We start from the raw sequence: 14,730 nt of genomic DNA, 5'->3' as shown, positions 1-14,730 counted from the left end.
AAATTAATTGAACCTGAAGAGGAAGTCCCAGGAACCTCTAATGTATAGCCAGTAAACAGAAGCACAGATGACAAGCTGGACTTGTGATTGAATTCTGAAGGGGGCGGGGTGGGAGAGCAGTCAGCTTTCAGCAGAATTATAAATAGACTTATCCTAAGTTGAAGTAAAGTAAAAGCCATATGTGGTAACTGAAATTTTCAATTTTATAAATTTGGTTTTGCACACTTAATAAAGGCTAGCTTTCTTCTCTCCCTTTGTCTCCTTCCTTTGAATCATTCACTAACTTGCCAAATGACCTTGTCAGAATTAAACTGTGCTACCTTTTAAAGCATCATGAGAGAACCATATTTTGACTTGCTTCTTTTGATGCATTGTTATATTATGTGAAATTATTAGGAATTATATTAAAAATTCTGTATATTTGAGAAGCAGCACCATATGTATTATCAAGTTTGTTGATTCTGATTAAAAAAATACACTGAAGAAACTATATAATGTGAGAATCATAGTTTTTCACTGTGTACTTGGCTAGTGTTTTCTATTAGCACCTATATTTAATTTATGTAAGTAGACAAGATGATTTTCTAGTGATGACCCAGATATTTGCATGTCTACTTAGACACAGTTGGAACCCTGAAACTGAAAAGGTGACAATAGTAGAAACAGCAATACTGCATATACTAAATACTGTTATCTCTCTATAAAATATAAAAGAATACAAGATCCCAGAGGACAGTGTTTTCCTTACAGACACGACTGCATTTAGGAGGGGAGGACCAGCCATCTTCTGCACATGTAACGCTGCTCCAATCATTTGGGAGGCTATAGCCAGTGTCACACACAATTTGTACAGTTTCACCTTCCTGGTGTGTTTGTCCTGAAGATGCAGAATGACCATTTTCCACCCAAGGGAAAAAACACTGTCCTAAAAGCCAAAAGATGACAGATACAAATCTTGCAATGAAAGAGCATAACATTTTGCAAACTTCAGAAGAGAAATCAAGTGCAAAAATTTTGTTTCTTAAAAATTAAGCCATGCATGTAAAAAATTAAAATGCCATGCCAGTAATTAAGACTTGAATATAGAAAAAATGTACATTTGTAAAGCTACTTTCTATAAACAGCTTCTCACAACGAGCAATAACATAAGTCATCTTTGCTGGCCCCTCCGGTTCCCACTGCTATGACTGTCCAGGCTCTGTGATACCTTCAGGCCGAGCCTCTCCACTCACTGAACACACTGGGTAATTCATCCGGACAATGAGGAGGGTGTTTACTCACTGAGACACTTTGGTCTTGGTGACCATCCTTCCTGTGTACAGGTTATTCGATTCCAGAGTAATCGTGAAGGGGACACAAAGCTGTGATCACAGGTGTAGTAGAAATATTTCCCTATGTCAACTGGGAAGACTTGTTTATAACTGTTTTCATCATATATGGTTCCATGTTTTATCTCTGGAAAATCACACGTTCTTCCTTAAGAAAAGAAATAGTATCCTACATTAATGAATAGCTCTACTTATGTTAATAATCCCATCGTTGAATTTATTATTCTATTTAGCTTAATTCTTCCACTTGCATTAGTGACCGAGATCTGGGACAATGTATAACTAAGAGTACATAGGTACTTGAGGAGCTCGGTATGTTTAAGTTCTTTGGAAGCATTTTCAAGATTAAAATCACACAGAAAAATGTAAACGCTGAGGAAGAGAACAAAAGTGGTTCTATGTAGTGAACCTCCCAGATCTAAGACGTTTGCTTCTGGAGGGATGGGAGGACTGTCTGTAGTTCTCCTTTCATTTCTTGTGCCTCTTCTTCCTGTGTCTTCCACAGAGATTCCCCAGCGTCTCAGCCCTTTCCATGCCTCCTCTCCCAGTCCACGTCACATGTTGCACAGGAGACATATACGAACAAATATACATTCGCATATGAATATATATATTCATATACATATAGTCATACATGTATATATGACTATGTCTAACCTTTTCAGTGAAGACAATTTGAATATAAAATATTCATAAAGGAAAAATACTAGCAACAAAAAACCGCTAAGATATAATTACTAACTTGTGATGAATGTCCTCTAAAAATATGTATGCAAGAATTTAAATATACTTGAGTGGAAAATAGAAAAAGAATTTTTGATTATTACTGTACACTCAAAATGTGTAAGTATGATTGTATTTATTTGCTAGGGCTGCCATACAAAGTACTATAGATGGGGAAGCTTAAAACAAAGAAATTTATTTTCTCACAATTCTAGAGGTGAGAGGTCCAAGATCAAGGTATCAGAAGGGCTGGTTTCTTCTGTGGCCTCTCTCCTTGGCTTGTAGATGACCGTCTTCTCCCTGTGTCTTCACGAGGTTTTCCCTTTATGTGTCTGTGTCCTGATTTCCTCCTCTGATGCTGACACCCGATTTATTGAATCAGAGCCCATCATAATGACCTCATTTTAACTTAATTACCTCTCTAAAGACCGTACCTTCATGTACAGACACATTCTGAGCTCCTGGGAGTTAGAACTTCAACATATGAATTTTGGAGGACAGAATTCAACCTGTGTCCGTCCACTAAATACACAAAGATGTTTCTGTTTACACACAGGTGTGCTTCCACAGAATGGCTTCCATTCTCTGCTGAAAAACCTTGGTGCAACTCAAGCTTACGGGGCTTTCAGCTCAAAGGTTACTTTTAGAAAGAGTTCACTGAATGAGAATAGTTTACATTGGACAGGAATCGTTGTTGTATTGTTACTGTTGTTGCTGATGAAAGAAATGGCCCAAATATAGACTTAAATAGCATACAAAACCAACCATGCAAAAAATTATTTAGATTCACTCTTCTTGTAAATTAAAAATAACAAATAGTGTTTCATATTCTAATCATAAATGGTGCAATGAGAAATCCTAAAGCATATTAGAGGTTTTGTTTACAATAACTTGGAAAGGAGATTTTGATTTTAAAAGAAATAAGACACTTTAAAAAGATATCATGATGAAGGATCCATAGAGTTGTAAAAGAATGAAATAAACAAAACTGTGTCAATAAAATCTTGATGTGTACATGTAAAATTAGAATTAATATACAAAAATAAAGTGCTCCTTAATTTAAAGATAAGTGAAAGGATCCACAATATTTGTTACGTTATAAGAGATAATTTTTGATATAGAACAATTGCATTCAGGTAAATTAATATAGAAAATTTCACTATAAATGTGAAAACACATCAGTGAACAATGTGCTAAGGTTAACGCTCTAAAAATTATTTATTAGTTTATTTGCCCAACAATTACTTCTGACCTCAGAAATGTAAAGTAAAATTAATTGTCATTCCACTGGAATTAAGAATTTACTATACTTTTTGTTGAAATGGATATTTCTTTTAACCTGCTGTTTATTTTATTGAAATATTAAATTGATCATGATGTCAATGACTTTTAACAGCTGTATGAAGTTATAATTAAAACACAGTAAACTAAATATATTTGAAATGCCTGATTTAATGAGTTTTGACATATGAATCCATAAAACTATCACCATATGCAAGATTATAAAGCTATCCATCACTCCCAAATATTTCCTTGCATTAAAACTAAGAAACCTCCATCCATTTTGAAGTCAGAAGCTAGCCTGTGACTTCTTTCCTAATGTTGTGTGAGCATATTCACTTATCTTTATAATCAGCGTTGAGAGTCCTTTCGCTGTGGAACTCAAAAAACAGAAAAAACATAATTTTTTTTCGTTTTCCCTTAAGAGAATATGAGATAAATTTCCTGTAAGGTTACACTCTATCATGATGACACAATACAGACAATTCCTATTAGTCTATCATTAAAATATAAAGACAGGTGAAAGTAGATAAAACGTGGAGTTACATTCAAGAGGGAAGCTGAGTGTTCAGGGGTGTTTCCACTTACCTTGTGCATGAGCACAGGAAACCCACAGGGTGAGGATGACATTGAGTAGTAACAGCATGTTAGAGATTCCCAAAGGCACGTTCATACAAATATTCCAGTTGTGTTGCTTGGTTGTTCAGCAGTTTATCAAGTGTGACTCTGAACTTAAGGACATTACTATGGCTCTAGTTAACTGAGGTCACTTAGTAAATATCAAAGTCCAAACAGCTTTGCAAAATCCCTGAATTACAGTTAGTGGTTTCACAACAATTTCTTAAGTTCATTCCCTGGTAAGTGCTTGCACAACCTTTTTGCGGGACAGTAATAGGCGGGCTCCAGAAGTGATATAAAACACTAATTGTTAAAGTAAACACTTCTTTAAAATAGGTGGAGTTCTTTCTCAACCAGGTGAGTCATATGTGAATAACTCTGAGGCCATGTCACCATCACTTTCTCATGTCTTTTATTTACCTTCACCCAGCTTCTTTGCTTAGGGGTCTAGGAAAACCAACATGTATTTGGATTTTATTCTATCATCTGTATTCTCTTGTGCTTAGGGAAGCACTGATTCTTTTTTTTTAACTTATGTGGGATCACACTAGTGAGTACAAGAGTTTCAGCATATTCTTGGCATTAAATATTCTTTACTGTGCTTGAGGGACCTTCTTTTTTTTTTTTTTTTTGAAATATTCAGATGCACACAATGATATCCCTTTTGTTGTAGGACTATAACTCAAAAATCCTCACCTGGTCTTTCACTAACTTAATTACACTTATTCTCTATTTTATTTAGATATGAATATTTATATAGTCAATTCTATTCAATGTAATGTAAAATACAATTCTTTAATATAAGAGAAGTGCTTTCAAACAGATAATTAATGTGGAAAATATAGTATTACTATAAAGGAAAAGAAAAACCAGTCAGAGATGTCAGAGAGTTAATGCATTGAAATTATTTATTTATTTTCTTAATATAGCTACAGTAGTTTCAAAATATAAAATAATTTATTAATATATGTAATTAAGGCTTCCAGAATAGCAAAATAGCTTATATCAAGCTAAACTTTCTATGAATAAAAATTATTTGCTAACACAAATTATAACAATGACTGCTTGAGAGAGTAAAAGCTAGCAGAAAATAGAAAGTGTCCAACCTTTGAAAGAATGGAACCAAACTGTGAGATCCGTATTTACCCATTTTCTGAACTTAGAACACACTCACATACACATGGTGATGAGTGGTTGAGCTCCAGGAGGAAGCAAGAGTTTGTTTCTTGTGACAATTTAGAGACCTGTATGTGGGGCAGGCAGGACATCTGCCGTGTGAGAGGAGAAATCCATGAAGCCCCACCAGGGAAATTTGCGATAATCTTCACATTACTCCTTAAATTATCTACTAAATCCACATGACTATTTACGGGCTGAAGTTCCAATATCAAATAAAATAAAATTCAAAAGAGGATTATCAGAGAATAATGAAGAGTATTTTATAATAATAAATAATTCAGATAATGTTGAATTCACCAAGGCAAAAGAAAAAGAGGCATGTAAGGACAGAGTAAAGCATAATTATGTAATGTTTAAAAATTAAGGATTCTACAAAAAAGGCTATTAGAAATAATATATACAAAACTTTATATAGAAACCAAAATTGAAAAAATATTATAAAGGACACCATCTTTTATAAATAAAAACTGTATTAAGAAATACATTTGACAAAATATTTAAAGAGAGCTACACTGAAAACTGCAAAACATTGCTGAGAAAAATATTAAAAGACAAATCAAGTAAGGAGAAGATGACGAACTTGGATTGGAACATTTAACGTCATAAAGATGTCAGTTTTTCCCAATTAGTTTATGTTTTGAACATGACCCAAGAAAAATTCTTTTAATTTTTGTGAATTCCAAAAATGTAGGCTATTGCTGCATTTCATTTGCTGTCATGTGAGTTCCTTGATCAGAAGCAATGATGTGTGGATTACCGCTATGTGGATAAGTGCACGGAGGGTTGATGTGGCAGAAGCTTGTGGGTAGGGAAGGCAAATCCATTCCCAGGCTGAGTATCTATTTCAGGAAGAACAAAACACAGCCCCTTCCATGATGGAAGTGTCCAAAGTAATCAACCTGCCATCAGGTGGCTGGCTGATCACCCCAGGGACTGTGCCTCACCAAAAACTCATCTGGTTTCTGCTGCTAGGAGACGGGGCCCTCAGCAGTGGCTAATCACATAGGCTTTGGGGATAGGAAGTCCACGTTTCTGATCCCACAGATAGCCTCCATTCCTATTACCATGGCCATTGTACATGACCCCACCAGGAAATGACGGCAGTGGCTGGGGACAGAGTTTGACTGGAATCCATCACAGAGGTCGCCCTATCCACTGGATCCATAAATCTGCATCTGCTGAGATCAGCCTTTGCTGAGCATCACATAGGATATAAATATCCTCACCTTTTTTGCTCATCAGAGAGATCTATCCACATACCTCTTTTCATCTCCTTGTGACCAATTTTCCTACCAAAGTTCAGGACCCCATTCCTTCCTACTTGAACAGCAGACATCCCGTGTAGTTGGAAATTTAATTTGCACTGTAATCCACCTACTCGTAGGATCAGACTCTGGGTTTACTTTTCAGAGATCTCAGCTCTGGGGATACAGGAGATAAGGGTTTCTTTCAGGGTCAACAGAGAAACTTTAAGGGCATTTGCGCAGCATCTGAACTGTGGATTTGAATTCCTGAGCTCAACCTTTTCTTTCCCCACTTCGTCTCGTGCAACGAAGATCAACCAGTCAATCCAATTCTTCTCATTAGTTTGACAAAAATGCTCTACGATATCAAATACTTGTCACCTATAAATATGATTGGAAGTACCCAGTGTTGATATTTTGTGTATCTCTCTTGTCACATCATGCCACGGACTATCGGTGCCAGTGATGTTAAATATATCAGATTTGAGAATAAATTCCAGAAATCCCAGAAACAGGTTAGAAAATTTATCCTGAAGATGTTCTTTCTTTAGGATCTCTCGTTACCAAAATCTGTAGTAGTCAAAGTTGTCTTTAGAGGAACAGAAACAATATCCTATATCAGTAAAACACACACACACAGGGAGTGACAGAGAGACAAACACGGATGTTGAGGTTTGTGATAAGGAATTGGCTCATGTGATTGGGCAGGCTGGCAAGTCTGGAACCTGCAGGGCAGGGAGCAGCCTGGAAACCCAGGAAGGGCATGTGTTGCAGTTTTGAGTTTGAAGGCCGTCTAGAGGCAGAGTTCCTCCTTCCTGGACGGAGCTCAATGTTTTCTCTTAAAGGCTTCAGCAGATTGGATGAAGTACACCCACGTTACGGAAGGTGCTTTGCTTTGTTCAAAGTCTGTGAATAGATGCTAATCACGGCTTTAAAATGCCTTCACAGAAACATCTAGACTGATAGTTTGACCAGGCACCTGAGTAGTGTAGTCTAGCCAAGTTGACACAAAATTAACCAGCACAGTGATGACCTTGCATATTTAGTTCAGAAGATTCCTAACCGACTATGGAAGAGCCACCTGATTTCTTCTTGCTGCTTGTAGTAAAATATGTGAGATAAGATGTAAATTGAAGGATGAACTGTCAAGCAAAAAGGAACCAGCATGAGATGATTTGAAAATTCTCAGCCTATCCACATAGTGTATTCACCAATCAAGGCCAGAGTGAGGCTGGATAATCCTTTGCTTAAAAGGTTAGGCATGTGACTTGAGATCCAAGCAATTGTCTCAGCCTAAGTCAGAAGAAACATTATTATCCAGGGAAGATCTGGAATGTACCCTCACGTCTGAGAGCTTGTACCTATTAGTGCACAAGAGACTGACAAGATTTTTGAGAATGTTATACTAACAGAAATGCTTGCAGCAGGGAATGAAAGGGGCAGGGATCATACAAATAAAGGAGGAAAGTCTCCAAAGATTGGGCGATGCATACGGAGGCCTGGGCCAACACGGACTGTTTCAGCTGAGAAAGTGGGGTCACCTCCCTGGTGGTCCAAAAAGTTGGGGCTGCCACCCCAGGGGGCCCAAGGACAGAGCATGAATTTCACAGAGGGGTGTCCTCTGTTCTTGGAAACTAATGAGATTTCTCCTGCTGGGTTTTGGATTTCCTTGAGACCTGAGACCCCCTTTTTAAAATTTCTATTTCTCCATTTTATAATGGTAATATCTGTCCTATACCAGTCTTAACGTGTTATTTTGGAAGCATATTACTAGTTTTCTGGGCTCACAGGGTCGCACGTGAATAAGAATTTTGCCCAAGGATGGACCAGAAACTGAGTCTTCCCCATAACTGATTTAGAAGGTATTTAGATGAAATTTGGGCCTTAGAGTTGATACTGGAAAAGGTTAAAACTTTGGGGGATGTTGGGATTGGGTGAATATATTTTACATATGGGAAAGATAAAAATTTGAGAGGCCACAATGTGGATTGTTATGTGTTGAACAGTGTCCCTCAAAAGACTTTTTAGAGTCCTTACACCCAAGACTTAAAAGTATTACCTTATTTGGAATTAGGGTGTTTAAAAGATGTAATCAAGTGAAGATGAGGTCATTATGGTGGGCTCCAGTGAAATATGACTGATGTCCGTTTAAGAAGAAGAAAATACCAAGTAAAGACAAAGCACACAGAGAGAATATTTTGTGACCAGAGAGGCAAAGATTAGAATGATGCAGCTGCAAGCCAAGAAACACCCAGACTGATGGCCACTGCCAGAAGCTACAGAGCAGCAAAGAAAATTCTACCAGTTCTCAGAGAGAGCATGGTATAAAAAGCACAAATAGAAGCAAAAGGAAGCAAGTGCTATTGTTAGTCTTATGGGGGCCCCAATCCCATTTATAAGTGCTCCACCCTGAGGACTTCATTTAGTCCTAATCACCTTCCAGAGATCGTACCTCTTAATCCTATCATATTAGGGGGTTTGGTTTCAACATTGGGATTTTGGGGGATGCATTCCATCTTCTTTCCAATATCAATAGCTCTTTGAAAAACAGCTAATGACAGTTCTCTTTCATGTGTATTGATACATTTACTATGTTGCCAAGTGCTACCTGAATTTAGGTCATAAATTGGTTAGAAGAGATTTGTAGTTAATGCAGATCTCAAATGTATATTGATGATGATATGATAATATTGGAAACTGAAGAATAAGTATCAATGGTTTTATCTCCAGTAGTGAAACATATGACTAACAGAAGCTGGCCAATAAGAACAAAGGTCCAGGGACTTCCCTGGTGGCACAGTGATTAAGAATCTGCCTGCCAATGCAGGGGACACAGGTTCGAGCCCTGGTCCCGGAAGATCCCACCTGCCGCGGAGCAACTAAGCCCATGTGCCACAACTACTGAGCCTGTACTCTAGAGCCCGCACGCCACAACTACTGAGCCCGCATGCCACAATTACTGAAGTCCATGCGCCTGGAGCCCATGCTCCCCAACAAGAGAAGCCACCACAATGAGAAGCCTGTGCACCGCAATGAAGAGTAGCCCTGCTCAACGCAACTAGAGAAAGCCCGAGTGCATCAACAGAGATCTAACGCAACCAAACAAATAAAAAATTTTTAAATAAAAGAAATGATCAAAGGACTATCCACTCACCATTTCATGGACACTTGGATTATTCCCAGTTTGTGGCTATTCATTCCAGAAAAGCAAAACTATAGGTGCAGAAGACGAATCAAGGGTCCCAGATGCTGGGGTTGGAAGGAGCAGATTGTCTGCACAGGAACCTCTTCACGTTATAGAACCGTCTATAGCTTGAGTAGATGGTGCTTGTGTAACTGAATGCGTTTATCAGAACTCACTGAACTGTCTGCTTAAAAAGGGTAAGCTTTACAGAACTTCAAGATGGCGGAAGAGTAAGATGCGGAGATTACCTTCCTCCCCACAAATACAACAGAAATACATCTTCATGTGGAACAACTCCTACAGAACACCCACTGAACGCTGGCAGAAGACCTCAGACCTCCCAAAAGGCAAGAAACTCCCCACATAACTGGGTAGGGCAAAAGGAAAAAGAAAAAACAGAGACAAAGAATAGGGATGGGACCTGCACCAGTGGGAGAGAGCTGTGAGGGAGGAAAGGTTTCCACGCACTAGGAAGGCCCTTCGCGGGCGGAGACTGCGGGTGGCAGAGGGGGGAAGCTTCGGAGCCACGGAGGAGAGCGCAGCCACAGGGGTGCGGAGGGCAAAGCGGAGAGATTCCCGCACAGAGGCTCGGCGCCGAGCAGCACTCACCAGCCCGAGAGGCTTGTCTGCTCCCCCGCCGGGGCGGGCGGGGCTGGGAGCTGAGGCTCGGGCTGCAGTCGGATCACAGGGAGAGGACTCGGGTTGGCGGCGTGAACACAGCCGGAAGGGGCTAGTGCGCCACAGCTAGGCGGGAGGGAGCCCGGGAAAGTCAGGAACTGCCGAAGAGGTAAGAGACCATTGTTTAGGGGTGCGCGAGGAGAGGGGATTCAGAGCAACACCTAAATGAGCTCCAGAGACAGGCGTGAGCCACGGCGATCAGCGCGGACCCCAGAGCTGGGCATGGGACGCTAAGGCTGCTGCTGCCGCCACCAAGAAGCCTGTGTGCGAGCACAGGTCACTCTCCACACCGCCCCTCCCAGGAGCCTGTGCAGCCCGCCACGGCCAGGCTCCCGTGATCCAGGGACAACTTCCCCGGGAGAATGCACGGCGCGCCTCACGCTGCTGCAACGTCACGCCGGGCTCTGCCGCCGCAGGCTCGCCCCGCCTCCTCCGTACCCCTCCCTCCCCCCCGCCTGAGTGAGCCAGAGCCCCCGAAGCAGCTGCTCCTTTAACCCCGTCCTGTCTGAGCAAAAAACAGACGCCCTCAGGCGACCTATACGCAGAGGCGGGGCCAAATCCAAAGCTGAACCCCGGGAGCTGTGCGAACAGAGAAGAGGAAGGGAAATCTCTCCCAGCAGCCTCAGGAGCAGCGGATTAAACCTCCACCATCAACTTGATGTACCTGCATCTGTGGAATACCTGAATAGACAACTAATCATCCCAAATTGAGGAGGTGGACTTTGGGAGCAATGATATATATATATATTTTTTTCCCTTTTTTCTCTTTGTGAGTGTGCATGTGTATGCTTCTGGGTGTGATTTCATCTGTATAGCTTTGCTTTCACCATTTGTCTTAGCGTTCTGCCTGTCCTTTTTTGTTTTTTTTTTTTTTTTAGTATAGTTTTTAGTGCTTCTTATCATTGGTGGATTGGTTTCTTGGTTTGGTTGCTCTCTTCTTTCCTTTTTTTTATTACTTAAAAAATGTTTTTTAATAATTTTTTTATTTTAATAACTTAATTTTATTTCATTTCATTTTATTTATTTAATATTTTTCTTTCTTTCCTTCAATTTTTCTCTCTTTTGTTCTGAGCCATGTGGATGACAGGGTCTTGGTGCTCCGGCTGGCATCAGGGGTGTGCCTCTGAGGTGGGAGAGTCAAATTCAGGACATTAGTCCACCAGAGACCTCCCAGCTCCACGTAATATCAAATGGTGAAAATCTCCCAGAGATCTCCATCTCAACGCCAAGACCAAACTTCACTCAACGACCACCAAGCTACAGTGTGGGACACCCTATGTCAAACAACTAGCAAGACAGGAACACAGCCCCATCCATTAGCAGAGAGGCTGCCTAAAAACATAATAAGGTCACAGACACCCCAAAACACCACGAGACGTGGACCTACCCACCAGAAAGACAAGATCCAGCCTCATCCACCAGAACACAGGCACCAGTCCCCTCCACCAGGAAGCCTACACAACACACGGAACCAACCTTATCCACTGGAAACAGACACCAAAAACAAAGGGAACTACAAACCTGAAGCCTGCGAAAAGGAGACCCCAAACACAGTAAGTTAAGCAAAATGGGAAGACAGAGAAACACACAGCAGATGAAGGAGCAAGGTAAAAACCCACCAGACCTAACAAATGAAGAGGAAATAGGCAGTCTATCTGAAAAAGAATTCAGAATAATGACAGTAAAGATGAACAAAAATCTTGGAAATAGAATGGAGAAAATACAAGAAATGTTTAAGAAGGACTTAGAAGAACTAAAGAGCAAACAAAAAATGATGAACATCAAAATAAATGAAATTAAAAATTCTCTAGGAGGAATCAATAGCAGAATAACTGAGGCAGAAGAATGGATAAGTGGCCTGGAAGATAAAATAGCTGAAATAACTACTTCAGAGCAGAATAAAGAAAAAAGAATGAAAAGAATTGGGGACAGTCTCAGAGACCTCTGGGACAACATTAAATGCACCAACATTCGAATTATAGGCATCCCAGAAGAAGAAGAGAAAAAGAAAGGGACTGAGAAAATATTTGAAGAGATTATAGTTGAAAACTTCCCTAATATGGGAAAGGAAATAGTTAATCAGGTCCTGGAAGCACAGAGAGTCCCATACAGGATAAATCCAAGGAGAAACACGCCAAGACACATATTAATCAAACTGTCAAAAATTAAATATAAAGAAAACATATTAAAAGCAGCAAGGGAAAAACAACAAATAACACATAAGGGAATCCCCATAAGGTTAACAGCTGATCTTTCAGCAGAAACTCTGCAAGCCAGAAGGGAGTGGCAGGATATACTTAAAGTGATGAAGGAGGAAAACCTACAACCAAGACTAATCTACCCAGCAAGGATCTCATTCAGATTTGATGGAGAAATTAAAACCTTTACAGACAAGCAAAAGCTGAGAGAGTTCAGCACCACCAAACTAGCTTTACAACAAATGCTAAAGGAACTTCTCTAGGCAAGAAACACGAGAGAAGGAAAACACCTACAATAACAAACCCAAAACATTTAAGAAAATGGGAATAGGAACATACATATCGATAATTACCTTGAATGTAAATGGATTAAATGCTCCCACCAAAAGACACAGGCTGGCTGAATGGATACAAAAACAAGACCCATATATATGCTGTCTACAAGAGACCCACTTCAGACCTAGAGACACATACAGACTGAAAGTGAGGGGACGGAAAAAGATATTCCATGCAAATGGAAATCAAAAGAAGGCTGGAGTAGCAATTCTCATATCAGACAAAATAGACTTTAAAATAAAGACTATTACAAGAGACAAAGAAGGACACTATATAATGATCAAGGGATCGATCCAAGAGGAAGGTATAACAATTGTAAATATTTATGCACCCAATATAGGAGCACCTCAATACATAAGGCAAATACTAACAGCCATAAAAGGGGAAATCGACAGCAACACAATCATAGTAGGGGACTTTAACACCCCACTTTCACCAATGGACAGATCATCCAAAATGAAAATAAATAAGGAAACACAAGCTTTAAATGATACATTAAACAAGATGGACTTAGTTGATATTTATAGGACATTCCACCCAAAAACAACAGAATACACATTTTTCTCAAGTGTTCATGGAACATTCTCCAGGATAGATCATATCTTGGGGCACAAATCAAGCCTTGGCAAATTTAAGAAAATTGAAATCGTATCAAGTATCTTTTCCGACCACAATGCTATGAGACTAGATATCAATTACAGGAAAAGATCTGTAAAAAATACAAACACATGGAGGCTACACAATACACTACTTAATAACGAAGTGATCACTGAAGAAATCAAAGGGGAAATCAAAAAATACCTAGAAAGAAATGACAATGGAGACACGACGACCCAAAACCTATGGGACGCAGCAAAAGCAGTGCTAAGAGGGAAGTTTATAGCAATACAAGCCTACCTCAAGAAACAGGAAACATCTCGAATAAACAACCTAACCTTGCACCTGAAGCAATTAGAGAAGGAAGAACAAAGAAACCCCAAAGCTAGCAGAAGGAAAGAAATCATAAAGATCAAATCAGAAATAAATGAAAAAGAAATGAAGGAAACAATAGCAAAAATCAATGAAACTAAAAGCTGGTTCTTTGAGAAGATAAACAAAATTGATAAACCCTTAGCCAGACTCATCAAGAGAAAAAGGGAGAAGACTCAAATCAATAGAATTAGAAATGAAAAAGGAGAAATAACCACTGACACTGCAGAAATACAAAAGATCATGAGAGATTACTACAAGCAACTCTATGCCAATAAAATGGACAACCTGGAAGAAATGGACAGATTCTTAGAAATGCACAACCTGCCGAGACTGAACCAGGAAGAAATAGAAAATATGAACAGACCAATCACAAGCACTGAAATTGAAACTGTGATGAAAAATCTTCCAACAAACAAAAGCCCAGGACCAGATGGCTTCACAGGTGAATTCTATCAAACATTTAGAGAAGAGCTAACACCTATCCTTCTCCAACTCTTCCAAAATATAGCAGAGGGAGGAACACTCCCAAACTCATTCTACGAGGCCACCATCACCCTGATACCAAAACCAGACAAAGATGTCACAAAGAAAGAAAACTACAGGCCAATATCACTGATGAACATAGATGCAAAAATCCTCAACAAAATACTAGCAAACAGAATTCAACAGCACATTAAAAGGATCATACACCATGATCAAGTGGGGTTTATCCCAGGAATGCAAGGATTCTTCAATATACGCAAATCAATCAACGTGATACATCATATTAACAAATTGAAGGAGAAAAACCATATGATCATCTCAATAGATGCAGAGAAAGCTTTTGAGAAATTCAACACCCATTTATGATAAAAGCCCTGCAGAAAGTAGGCATAGAGGGAACTTTCCTCAACATAATAAAGGCCATATATGACAAACCCACAGCCAACATCATTCTCAATGGTGAAAAGCTGAAACCATTTCCACTAAGATCAGGAGCAAGACAAGGT

Source organism: Balaenoptera ricei, chromosome 1 (assembly GCF_028023285.1).
Source record: "Balaenoptera ricei isolate mBalRic1 chromosome 1, mBalRic1.hap2, whole genome shotgun sequence".
NCBI lineage: Eukaryota > Metazoa > Chordata > Mammalia > Artiodactyla > Balaenopteridae > Balaenoptera > Balaenoptera ricei.
The sequence above is the reverse complement of the archived record's forward strand: the minus strand, read 5'-3'. Positions refer to the sequence as shown.